The sequence below is a fragment of the Physella acuta genome, unplaced genomic scaffold, assembly GCF_028476545.2.
Source record: "Physella acuta isolate Inbredline_101_S28 unplaced genomic scaffold, ASM2847654v3 ptg000878l, whole genome shotgun sequence".
Classification (NCBI taxonomy): Eukaryota; Metazoa; Mollusca; class Gastropoda; family Physidae; genus Physella; species Physella acuta.
The window spans coordinates 222,204-235,000 of record NW_026732395.1 but is presented as its reverse complement, the minus strand read 5'-3'; the positions used below and the strand labels follow the sequence as shown (position 1 = coordinate 235,000).

The 12,797-nt window shown below is 33.0% G+C and overlaps 1 long non-coding RNA gene across 1 annotated transcript in view; it reads right to left on the bottom strand.

Moving 5' to 3' along the window:
• The window catches only part of LOC131952599 (uncharacterized), a 5,898-nt gene extending 891 nt beyond the window's left edge, over window positions 1–5,007 (bottom strand). Inside the window, exons 1-2 of the long non-coding RNA XR_009388550.1 lie at window positions 4,874–5,007; window positions 4,201–4,443 (exon numbers count right to left, since the gene is read on the bottom strand). This is a non-coding gene — a long non-coding RNA (uncharacterized LOC131952599). The remainder of the gene's footprint in view (window positions 1–4,200; window positions 4,444–4,873) is intronic.
• Between the last annotated feature and the right edge of the window lie 7,790 nt (window positions 5,008–12,797).

Genomic DNA, 12,797 nt, shown 5'->3' with positions numbered 1-12,797 from the left:
ATGATACTATGAATACCATTTTATATATGTTTTCTCATAGTCCATTAATAGAAATTAGTATGTACTAAAATAGTCAAGAACGATATTGTGGTCTCCTCATAAAGGCTGGTGAAAGACTTCATAGATTTATTTTAAATATAAATGGAACACAAATAATGCGACATATAACAAGTTTCACAAATAAATAATGTAGATGTACTTTGTTTCAATTCTCAACCAGCACGTTATTTCAAACCATAGCTAATTTTCCCTTCGTGTGAATGTTGAGGAATCTTCTCTCCTATAATGATAAGATCCTGTGCAACTTACAAGTGCAGTTCTTCGTACACCGCCAAACGAGTGACCCGTTCTCTCATAAATGGACAAAGCGCTTGTTATCAAACGCCAGCATTGGACAAACACTTGTGGTCTAAGCCGGACACGGTGCTTTTGACGACACCCGTTGACAAACCACCTGTGATCAAACACACTCTGCTGATAAAACAACTGTGGTCAAAGCCCCTATGGTCAAAGCCCTATGGTCAAAGCTCCGATATGGTCAAAGCCCCGATGTGGTCAAAAACCTTATGGTCAAACCCCCTATAGTCAAAGCCCCTCTGTGGTCAAACCACCAATGGTCAAACCCCCTATGATCAAAGCACTTGTTGTCAAAGGTCCGCGCGTCGATTTTTAATCCATTTTTACATTCTCGTATATACGAAGTATAGAGAAAGTATTGTAATCGTGCAAAAAAATCTCTTGAAATTTTAGCATTTTTCACCGTATTACACCTCAGTCCTTCATCACATCCGAAGTCTAGAGGACTTATTTTAATCGGACAAAAATTATCAATCCAGATTTATCAAAATTAAGAGGTTATATGCCTAATCCAGTCTGAAAAACTGGGTTTTGCAATCCTGTCCGTATGTCTGTGTGTCTGTGTGTCTGTCTGTCTGTTTGTCTGTCCGTGTGTAAACACGATTACTTGAGTACCGTTACAGCCAGGTTGATGAAATTTCATATATAAGTATTTTATCAAAATCGTAGATCCGTATCAACTTTTGAGCGATTTCCGATAACCGGAAGTGGTACTTTTTCTACTTTGAATTTTTCAAAAGCCTATAACTTGAGTACTATTTCAGATAGATAAATGAAATTTCACATGTGAGTAAAAGATCTAATTTTCTACCTTCTGTAAAAATTTTAGTAATTTCAGTTGACCAGAAGTAGTAATTTACGCTACTTCCGATTTCTCAAAAAACTAATGTAAATTTTTAAAGTACTAATAATATTGCGCACTATTATGCACTTTTTTATTTGGCGTTCACTTGGTGTGCTATTCTTTTGTCTACGATATTCTATTCTATTTTTAAAACTTTAAGTATTTAAAATGGATTAAAAATCATGTCTATAGCCCGAGTTCCCATCCCCTGTTGTTTTATGTAAGAATGTTCGAGAAAGTTTAGGGGAGGTCACTCCCGGTTTATTAATTACGTAAACTTTTAAAAATAGAATAGAGTCGTAGAAAAAAAGAATTGCGCACCAAGCGAATGGCAAACAATATGTGTTCAAGAGTTTGGACTATTATTAGTACTTTATAAATTCATATGCGTTATTTGAGAAATAGCATAAATTACTAATTCAAATTAACGGATATTACTCAATATTTGACAGTAGGCAGAGAATTTCGCATGAAAACGCTGAAAATTTAATACAGAACTCTAATGTTTATATAATACATATATGTGACATTTAATCAACATAGCAGTAACGGTACTCAAGTTATCGTGTTCACAGACACACACACATACACACACACACACACATATATATATATATATATATATATATATATATATATATATATATATATATATATATATATATATATATATATATATATATATATATATATATATATATATATATATATATATATATATATATATATATATATGTATATATATATATATATATATATATGTATATATATATATATATATATATATATATATATATATATATATATATATATATATATATATATATATATATATATATGGTGACCCGTCAAAAGAGCGCACGACAAAAGAGCGCCGACATAAGAGCGCAGACAAAAGAGCGCCGACATAAGAGCGCCGACATAAGAGCGCATCAATTTGCCGACAAAAGAGCGCCGACATAAGAGCGCAAACTAAAGATCGAAAAACCATATTTAATAAATAGGAACAAGAAAATTAACTCAGATCAGACGTCATCGTTTGAAGCTAACTCTTTATTGTTTCATTAAAAAACTAATTGTTCAGTTTCTTTAACTAGAAAACTGATATAATCAACATGAAGTCGAATTATTCAAAACGCAACGTAGTAACACATACAAAGATTTTAGGCCTTTGTTAGAATATAAACTGAAATGAAATGTAACAAAATGAAAATAAGTTCAGATTAATAAAATGTTTCTTTATAGTTGCATTTATAAAGCTAAGTTGTGGGCTATACCCCGTAGGTAGTCCATCATTGAATCATTAGCATAGGTTGAAGCAATTGTCTGCAATCTTCGGTTCAGCTGAACATATTTGTTCTTTGAAGCTTCTGGTTGATTAACTCCAGCCAGATGACGTTCCAGTTCGATTTCGATGTGATCTTGTTCCAGACGAAACTGGTTGATCAATTTAAAGACGGAAGGATGATTGCAATCTACCGTTTGTTGGAATGCGCGATGCCATGCGTCGACTGAGTTGTTTGTACGTGGTAGATTTTCAGAGACAGGATTAAGGACATTCCAAATAGCAAGAGCGAAGCGTGGGTCACCTCGACGGTTTCTCCTTCGCCTCCCTATGTAACTATCCTCCCAATAATCTACCAGTGGCATAATTTCTGCAGGACTAGCTTCTACTAAATGCTCGAATGCAGTACAGACATCATTTACAGGAACAAAACTTAAGGCAAGCAGCATCTTCGCTGTCATTCGACATTTCTCGTTGTCGTGATACAGTTGCGATTAGCCTAAATCTTGCACTTTTCTGGCTTGATTTTTCCACCCCTTCAACTGCCCGCTTTCGTATTGCCGAGAAACGACTTTCGCTGCTTCGTTTTTAGCCGGATCAGGAGCGTGATTGTGTTCCGATGATGACAGAACAACATCGTTCATCATTTTCATCCGTCCTCGGCAGCTATCTTTCTTGCAGCATCTCCATGTCGTACTTCCATCAGCATTTACTCTGTCCTTTCGATATCTGTAGCCTTCGACCAAAATAATTACCTTCCCTTTCTGTGATTCGATCTTCTCCATGTTACTTGGGCTAGAAATATTTTCAAACTGCATTTATACCGTATCAACCACAATACATAAATAAACACATGTCGTTTTATCGTGCCGCCGATTTTTTAATGCCATATTTGTTTAGCTTACAACATGTGTTTTTATAATTGTTCGCGCTCTTTTGTCGGCGCTCTTATGTCGGCGCTCTTTTGTCTACGCTTTTATGTCTGCGCTCTTTTGTCTGCGCTCTTATGTCTGCGCTCTTATGTCGGCGCTCTTTTGTCGTGCGCTCTTTTGACGGGGTGCCATATATATATATATATATATATATATATATATATATTTATATATATATATATATATATATAAATTAAATATATTAAATTACTAATTCAAATTAACGGATATTACTCAATATTTGACAGTAGGCAGAGAATTTCGCATGAAAACGCTGAAAATTTAATACAGAACTATAATGTTGATATAATATTTATATGTGACATTTCATCAACATAGCAGTAACGGTACTCAAGTTATCGTGTTCACAGACACACAGACACACACACATACACACACACACACACATATATATATATATATATATATATATATATATATATATATATATATATATATATATATATATATATATACAGAAAAAATTGCAAAACTATGTTTTTCAGAATCTCGATTTCGATTTTTTGCACGATTATAATACTTCCTCTATACGGAAGACGGAGAAAGTAAGTTGAACAAAAGCTTGTAAAAAAAGTTTATGTTATTAAAAATCATGTCTATATCACGAGTTGCCATCCCCCGTAGTGTTATATAAGAATATTCGAGAAATTTTCGGGGAGATCCCTCCCTGTTTATTTTACTTGTAGAGAAAGAAATAAAATAAATAATCGTTACGGTAATCAAGAACAGATTTGCTATCGTTAACTTTCTTACATACTCACAATTATTATCATTACAATTTCCAAAATAAAACACATATCTCCAAGTATAAGCTGGGATTGAAAATGTGATATTCAAATGTTTCATTGTATTGCTGATCGATGTAAAAGCATAGCCGTAATTGTCGCAATCAGCTGCATCTTGATTGGAAATAATTCCATCAACCGCGTTACTGCCGTTGTAATTAGTGTCGTTTTTAAAGTAGCTTGTCATAGTGACGTGCTGTTTTAGTGCCAAGTTTCGTCCTGTATTTGAAAAGGATTTATTTAATTTTTCGTTACTGAAAAGCTATCAATTATTACCAAAAATAATTCAAAATAGTATATTTTTTCCGCAATCAAATTTTTCTTGAAATCTATCGAAAAGTAACAACAATACAAAATAAATTAAGGGTTTAACTAATGGAGCGGAAATGTAAGATTTGCAATTATTTTAAATTAAATTAAATTTAAATAAAATAAAAGTAATTACAGAGAAACGGGAACACATAGTTCATAATATATTTCAAAGTATGGTTTTCTATGGTAAGAAACTACAAAAAGCTTCCAATCATTAACAATGTCAGCGTTAAAGTGACATATTTAACAATTTATTTATATTATTTTAAAACTTGTATTTCCCTAGAAATACGTAAAAGGGTTTTCAAATTAGTAATACAATTTTCAAAACACCTACCTCCACTAATATGTAGCGTGCAGACTGAGGTCTTCTTGCTGAAGTTAATGTGAAGAAACGAATAAAAGTCCTTTATTTGACAATACAGATCTCGTGTTTTACTGTCTATAAAAAATGTTTTTAAATCCTCGCATTTTTTCATCTCAGTCGGTCTATCAGTTGAACCAAATCCTAAAGAAACTAGACTTGTGTTGAATTCTGTGATGAAAATATTATTTCACTAAATGAATAAAATACAAAGCTTTTACATTTCATACGTTGTATTCTAAATTTGATATTTGTCAAAGGACATGTAGAGCCTTTCTGGCTTTTTTCGATTTCTCTCGATTTCAACCTAAACTCTGTTGACGATAATTTATTGGGACGAAACGATTATTGTACACTTTACAGTACATAGAGAGGCCATGGGAAGTTTTACCCAAAGCAAATGCAGAGAAATTTTGTTTTCAAAACGCTTCTCACAACAGGAACAAATTTAGGGCTCTCAATGATCATATGCCTGGTGAAATATCGGGGCCGAAAAAACGAGTTAAGAGACGTCGCTCCACATGCAATCTTTACATTCTATTGTGCTCATAATTAAAATGTACCTCTCATAGGTGCTGTTCTATCTAATATCCAAACAGAGCTAATTTTTATCTAATAGGAAAGTATTTATACACTTCGTGTTTTATGTATATATATATATATATATATATATATATATATCTATATATATATATATATATATATATATATATATATATATATATATATATATATATATATATATATATATATTATACATTGTATTAAAAATCATTGGCGCCTTTTTTTACTTTTTCGTAATCCATAATGGGCCTCTGGTTATTGTATTTGTATTTTAATGAATGAACACACAACAACTGTTTCCAAATTTAATACGTAGATATAACAAAGAATGAAAAAATAGTCTATTTTACCTGCATTGGTCATTTTTATTCTTAACCAAGAAAAGATTGTTGATATATCCCCGTCCAACATATTAACAGTGATCGATGTAATGTTTACAATGCACGAGTGATCATCATTATCAATGAGGTTGGTCGTTTCTTGAGTTGGATTTATTGTGAAAACTTTGGTGCTGTTAATGTATCCTAAAACGTAAGAAGCAGGTTGTTTGTTTTTAATCGTAAGTCCGATTGTATATAACAATTATATATCAAGCACTAGTTTCAGGTAACAAAATGGTTAGGAAACAAAAGTAAAATTATAACACGTTGTTAATAATACCTTTATACCAGTGGAAAATATCAGAAGTGAAAACAAACTGTTATAAAGTTTTCAGACGCCATCTTACATAATAGTTAGTGTGCAAAATACTGAAAGTAAATACACATTCATCTGCTTCAGAGACCTCGGCATATGAAAAGATAGTGTGGTCAGCACTATGCCCAGCCGCCATAATTTCCCTCACCTGAATTAGGTACCAGGTACCCATTAGAACTGGGTGGACTGAGGGACGTTCCGTTGATTGGAACCCGGATTGAAATCGAGACTCTAGGGTTAGCAGTCTAGATCTATATATTAACAATATTGGTGTAGACATAGTAACCAATGGACTTATAAGTCTATTATTTTATTTTACATCACAGACATTATTGTTTTGATAATGAATTTATTAATATACTGGATGCAAACGACGCTGTTGTGTTTACAATAAGCGTTACTTAATAAGGTTACTGCGATTATGAGAGGAATTCGTTTTAATAGGGCTTGTAAGTTTCAGTCTTGCTCGCGTAAATTTCGAAATCTTGAAGCCAGCGAGAAATATTAATTTTCAAACTAAATTAACTGCGGTAAACATGATCCACATTAATAACAAAAACCTGGCAAATATTTGCTTGTTGGCCATGCTTTAAGGTTTTAAAATACCAAGTGAACCCAAAATCCAAGGGTCTACCTTGGCAGCAAGATCAGCAAAACGGGAGGCACAGAGGAGGACATACGCGCTAGAGTTAATAAAGCCCGCTGCGCTTTCACAGTCCTGCGACCCATATGGAAAAGTTCGGCCATCTCCATTACCACAAAAATTAGGATATTTAACTCTAATGTCAAGGCAGTTCTGCTGTAGGGAGCAGAGACATGGAGAGTCTCCAAGGCAAGCACAGCAAAGATGCAGACCTTCATGAATAGATGCCTTAGACAGATACTGAAAATGAGATGGCAGGACAAAGTGCCGAACTTGGAACTATGGAGGAAAGCTAGGCAGGAGCCTATAGGTGTGCAAATAAGAAGGAGGAAGTGGCCCTGGGTGGGTCACACACTGCGAAAGACTCACACAAATGTTACACGCCAAGCGCTTGAGTGGAACCCCCAGGGAAAGCGGAAGAGAGGGCGCCCAAGACAGACCTGGATGCGGAGTCTTCTTGAAGAACTGAAGCCAATAGGGATGTCTTGGGAGATGTCAAAATTAATAGCCGAGAATAGGAAGAAATTAAAGGAAATGGTGGAGGCCCTATGCTCCATAAGGAGCAAAGAGGACTAAGTGTGTAAGTGTAAGTGAACCCAAAATGCAAACAATATGTATTTTAAATTGTTTATATTTTTAATTCTAATAATAAAATCAAATTAATTACAGCAATGCCTAGTCTATTAATTTTATATTAATATTCTATTAATTTTGTCACGGATTCTAATATTAAAAAACGAAATGTACGATTCTTTAAAAAAAAAATTAACGTAAACTATATTCAACTTTTGGCTAGCAGTGTAGTCTATCGTTATCATTGCTATCTATTTTATATAAATTAATAATAGCGGAAATAAATTTTCTATTTTTTTTTAAAAACATACTTAAAACTGCAACAGATGGTAAAATTAAATAAATGTTCTTCTCTTAGTCACAATTTACAATGGCCTATAGGCTTACAGTCTTGTCTCTTAAAACATATTTTAAAGATTAAGAAACTAAATTAAACTTAGATATTTTACTTTGCCATAGCTAAGTCGTAGGTGAGTAAAGATTCAGGCCAGTTTTGAAAGAAGGTACATGATTTTGAGGTTTTTGAAAAAACAAAACTATCAGAGGCGTAGCGAGGGGGGGGGGGTCGGGGGGTGCGGACCGCACCGGTAGACACCATTTAGAGGGGTGACACCAAGGCAAAAAATAGCAAAATATATAGAGAAAAACTTGACGGGGGTGCAAATCGAAATGTTAAGGGGGGTGCAAATCGAAAATTTGAAAGTTTGTCCCCGGGAAGGGTCACTACGCCTATGGGGGATGACACCATTAAGTGCGGCACCGGGTGACACCCGATCTCGCTACGCCACTGCTAACTATTCTGTACCCACATTCGATTAAAATGACACGATGTTAAAATTAATGTTATTGTGTCGAGTGTAACGAAATGCTTTTAAAATGTACTCACGATACTGGCAGGCGGTACCAAACCATCCCGTCTCACATTTATCTTTACAAGATCCATCCACGTCACAAGAGGAGATTTTATTACAGTGACATTTGTATTCACAATTAGGGCCAAACCAGCCGGCGTCACATTCTGAATGAAAAACCATACCCAAATAATATTAAAAACAATCTAATCTATATACATTCTGTTCTATACATTTTAACGTTGTGTACTATAGCATATTATTATGAAAAGGCTTCCAAATTAAAAAGATTGTGCCAGCGAATAAAATAATCTAGATATCGGTGAAAAAATGCACAGGCACCTTTGATGGCGATGCATTAGCTATTTAAGACATAAAATATTATATCTATATACCACTTTATCTCACCGGGCTTGTCTGTCTAAAATCTCTTATATATTTGCTGATTATATGTCAAAGTAAATAACAACTATGCTGAAATTTTTCACCGCAATATTAAATGACAATGATTAAAATTTTTAATACAAACTTATTTAATGCGATAACTAAAACATGACGTTTCGTTTTTGCATTCTTATGCAAAGCATTTTTCTATAACGCACATGATGTGCTAAATATAATTTTGTATTTGTAATTTAGTAGGTCTATAGTAAATGCCTTCATAAAATACTCGAATAAAAACTGTAAATAAATATATATTAGTTTGCTTGCATAAATTATTTATAATATTCCTGTGTTTGTAAGTTTTGATTTTTGTTATCAAAGACAAATTAACTAATGTATCTGCTTTGTTTCAATGTTTACGTTTGTATACGGTTTAAAACGCTGCCTATAAAAAACGATATTGGTAAATTACTACTCCTCAGTTTTAGAAAGATAGTAACTTATAATCGGCATAAGAAAATATCTTTGTTAAACCTACTTGTATTGCAGTCTTCACCTTGAAAGCCATCCGGACAACCAGACGGACAACCCCCTGTGCTAACAAAACACGTTTCTCCCTTGACGGCACAGTTGCAAGTCTTCTGGCAGCCGAGGCCGTAGGTTCCAGTGGGACAATCGGACTCTAGTGGAAAATATTTTCAGGTGACTCCACTTTTTATATCGATAATGCTCGATATCGATTTTTAAAAAAAAATAATTGTATTATTAATATACGATACTTATATTTAAAAAATGGCAAAAACTGATTATTATTGTCTTTGTACATCCTTAGTTTATTATTTTTTAAAAAAAGTTACTTTTTAATTAAAGCAAACGATGTCATAAATAGAGCATGAACGCAATTTTTACGTCATGTGTTTTATTGCATTGTATATTTAAAACAATTATATGTATGACGTGATAAAGCATAAACATTTTGTCGTTTAAGTATATTATCACATATTATCTTGTATGAAAGTATTGTGAATATCAATTTAAAAATTACAACACAAGTATAGATAGTTTAGACCTTTTATGTGTAAGTTACAAAACATTATGTCAAACGTAATCAATTGGTCATTCATTTGTATGGTAAGGGCTATCTATACATAAGTTATTTAGTAATAAGAAAATATGCTATTAACTTATCATAAATGTAAAGACAACGATGAACATTAAAGCAACGAATAGACGTTGAAAAACTATTGGCACAATAAAATGAATTTGTTTCAAGAAGTACAAAACACTAACCTCCGTATATTTCTATTTCCGTAATAACTAAATAAGCTTGAACTGTTGCTCTTCCATATGTTACACTTAATAATGAAACAGGATTGATAAGCTTTGCTTTATACAACTCTATTTTTAAGAGTTTGTTGTCGTAATTTGTATAATTATCTACAAGAACGCCTTTTGGGTTATACTCCATGAAGTTTACCCAGCTTTGAAAATAATAATCTGTTAATAAAAAAAAATAATTTAATGTTAATCAGCATTTCAGTTGATACAATTTGTTTGAAAGGATGCAAGTTACTATAGCTGCAAGCGACCAAGCAATAGGCCTATTGTCTTCGATAATGTTAAGCAACTTAAAACTATAGAACAAGATTCATGGTACAACAGCATCAACATTGATACCACTTCTTGTTCAAGGCCCATGCGGCAGATGAAGTAGAGTCCAACTGTTTTAAGGACCTTGGCATACGAAGGGCTAGCTCGACAAGCACTATGCCCAGCCGCCATTGTTTACCTAACGTAAGTCAGGTACCCATAAGACCAGGGTGGAATTTAGGGTGTCCTCAAGACTTTCGTTTTGGTAGTTTACCACTAAATTCACACGAGCGCAAATTAGACTTTGACATATATAAACATAGAGAATCGATTTAAAACTCCCTTTTACATTATCTGTCATAGTGTAACTTGAAAATTATATTTGAACAGTGTATCATTCCAATATGTCAGTACATAGCAACCGAAAGCAAGCACTGTAGATTATTTCACCTCTAGAGTGTCATCACAGGTTAACGATTAACGTTCGATATTTTTACGCGACATCGAAAACAAAGTAAACTATGTCTACAGCATATACTATTGGTTTATTTTTCTATCTCTCGCGAATTATTTTCATAACAGTTACGTCACTTCATTCTTTTTTTTTTAATTTTTTTAAACGTTAAAATTGAAAAAAAAATTATGTTAGTGAACTGTTTTAATGTGGCAAACGTTTAATTTTTTTTTAAAGCTGTGCAGTTTTAGCAAGTTTACATACGGTTGCCTTTTGTGAAGTTCCTTAAGTTGATGAGATATCGATAAATGATCGCTGGGGTTGAAAACGAAATATTCAAGGCGGGGTTTTTATCGTTGATGTTTGCAATGGAACAGCCGTAGTTAGAGCAGTCAGCATTAATCTTTCCATCAACAGCATTATTGCCGTTATATCTCGTGTCGTCATCGAAGTAACTCGACATTGAGGTTTTCTGCTTTAGCGCCAAGTTACGTCCTGGATAAAATTTGAAAGATATTTTTAATGATAAATAAATTATAATCATATAATAAAACAGGAAAATGTTATTCTTTTTTTTTAAACATAATGAATTCTAGATGAAGATGTGGATATTAGAACGATGTTTGTAAATAGAAGATTGTAAGTGCACTAGTTAGCGTCTATTTTAGAGAGGAGAATACAGCACAACTAACCTCCACTAATTTGTAATGTACAAACAGTGATTTCCGAAGTAAAATTAATGTAAAATGTCGTGGAATATTTTTTTCTGTTACAGAAAATATCACGAGTTCTGCTGTCTTTAACAAAATTCTGAAAGTCCTCGCAGTCAACATTTAAACCAGTTCCATTGGAAGTGAATGTTAGTGACAGTGGCCTTGCCGCCATTTCTGACGTAAGAATAAAAAACATCATTTTCATTTAACTTGATGGTTATTTTACTCTATAAAATTTAAAAACAAAGCCATTCTTAAACAGATAGTTGACGAGAGGCGATTCCCTTTAAATACATTTTTAAATTTTATAACTGTACGGCAATGTATGAAATAAAAGGCCTTATGCAAAAAAGTATCACGTTTTCAAGTAGGTACATGAAGTAGTTGCCTACACATACAAGCTATTCGTTTGAATAACCGTACTTTTCTCGTCAAGTATAGAAATGACTGAACATATTGTTTAACAAAGCACCGAAACAGAAAAACGAACGCCTTTTGAATTACCGCATGGCTACTTGTAGAAAAAAATAATACAAAATCCACTTACTTATTAATCAAAAATATAAAAGTATTGTTATTTCTGTTCTATAGTATTATACGATGTTGGTTTTGGTGATGTATTAGTTAGTTATTTTTTATTTATAAGTCCGTTACTATGTTAAACTAATGAACCTGGCTTTAAAGGATAATTTTCCCGACGACTCATTTGTAGAAAATTTTGGAGGATATATCAAGTTGTCGGGCACAGCTAAAGTATAAAATGTGATGGTAAATATTTTGTTTCGAATTTACAATTTACAACTACCATTAAAGCCATGGTTAGTCACATTCCTAATAATTACTAAACAAGATAGATGGTCATTACGCCCTCCCCAACATCAGAGATACGTAACGGATTTATTAAAGCATTTAACAAATGAAACCTCCGCCTCCTTAAATTTTGTTTTAAATTAACATTAATCAGATGTTCTTGACGAAACATTATTACTGTTCTTCATTTTTGTTCTTTACAGTAATGCTATAATGAAGATATTACGTGGGTTTAAAGGGTAGCTTAAGGTGGACAAGGTGTGCTGTATAGAAGAATGTAAGCCGTCAGCATGTCACTTAGTTTCTGGATTGTACTTGTATTATTGTTATCCTACTATAGATTTATCATTACTATTCCTTGTGGATCTATTCTATTAATGTAAATAAAGTTCAAAAATGAAAGAACTGTTCATCGTAAATATTGAAGAAAGAACTCACAATAACAACGTATAGATTCATCAGTAAATACACGTTGTTACACCTTTTTTTTCATCCAATAACAAACAACAAGGTAACAGTTAGTTATTTTGGAGATTAATTTCATGCACAGTTTGCTGTTCCCTGCTTTCATTGTTCGACGTCCAGGTAGCTTGACCCAGATAGATTTTGTTTTAGTAAT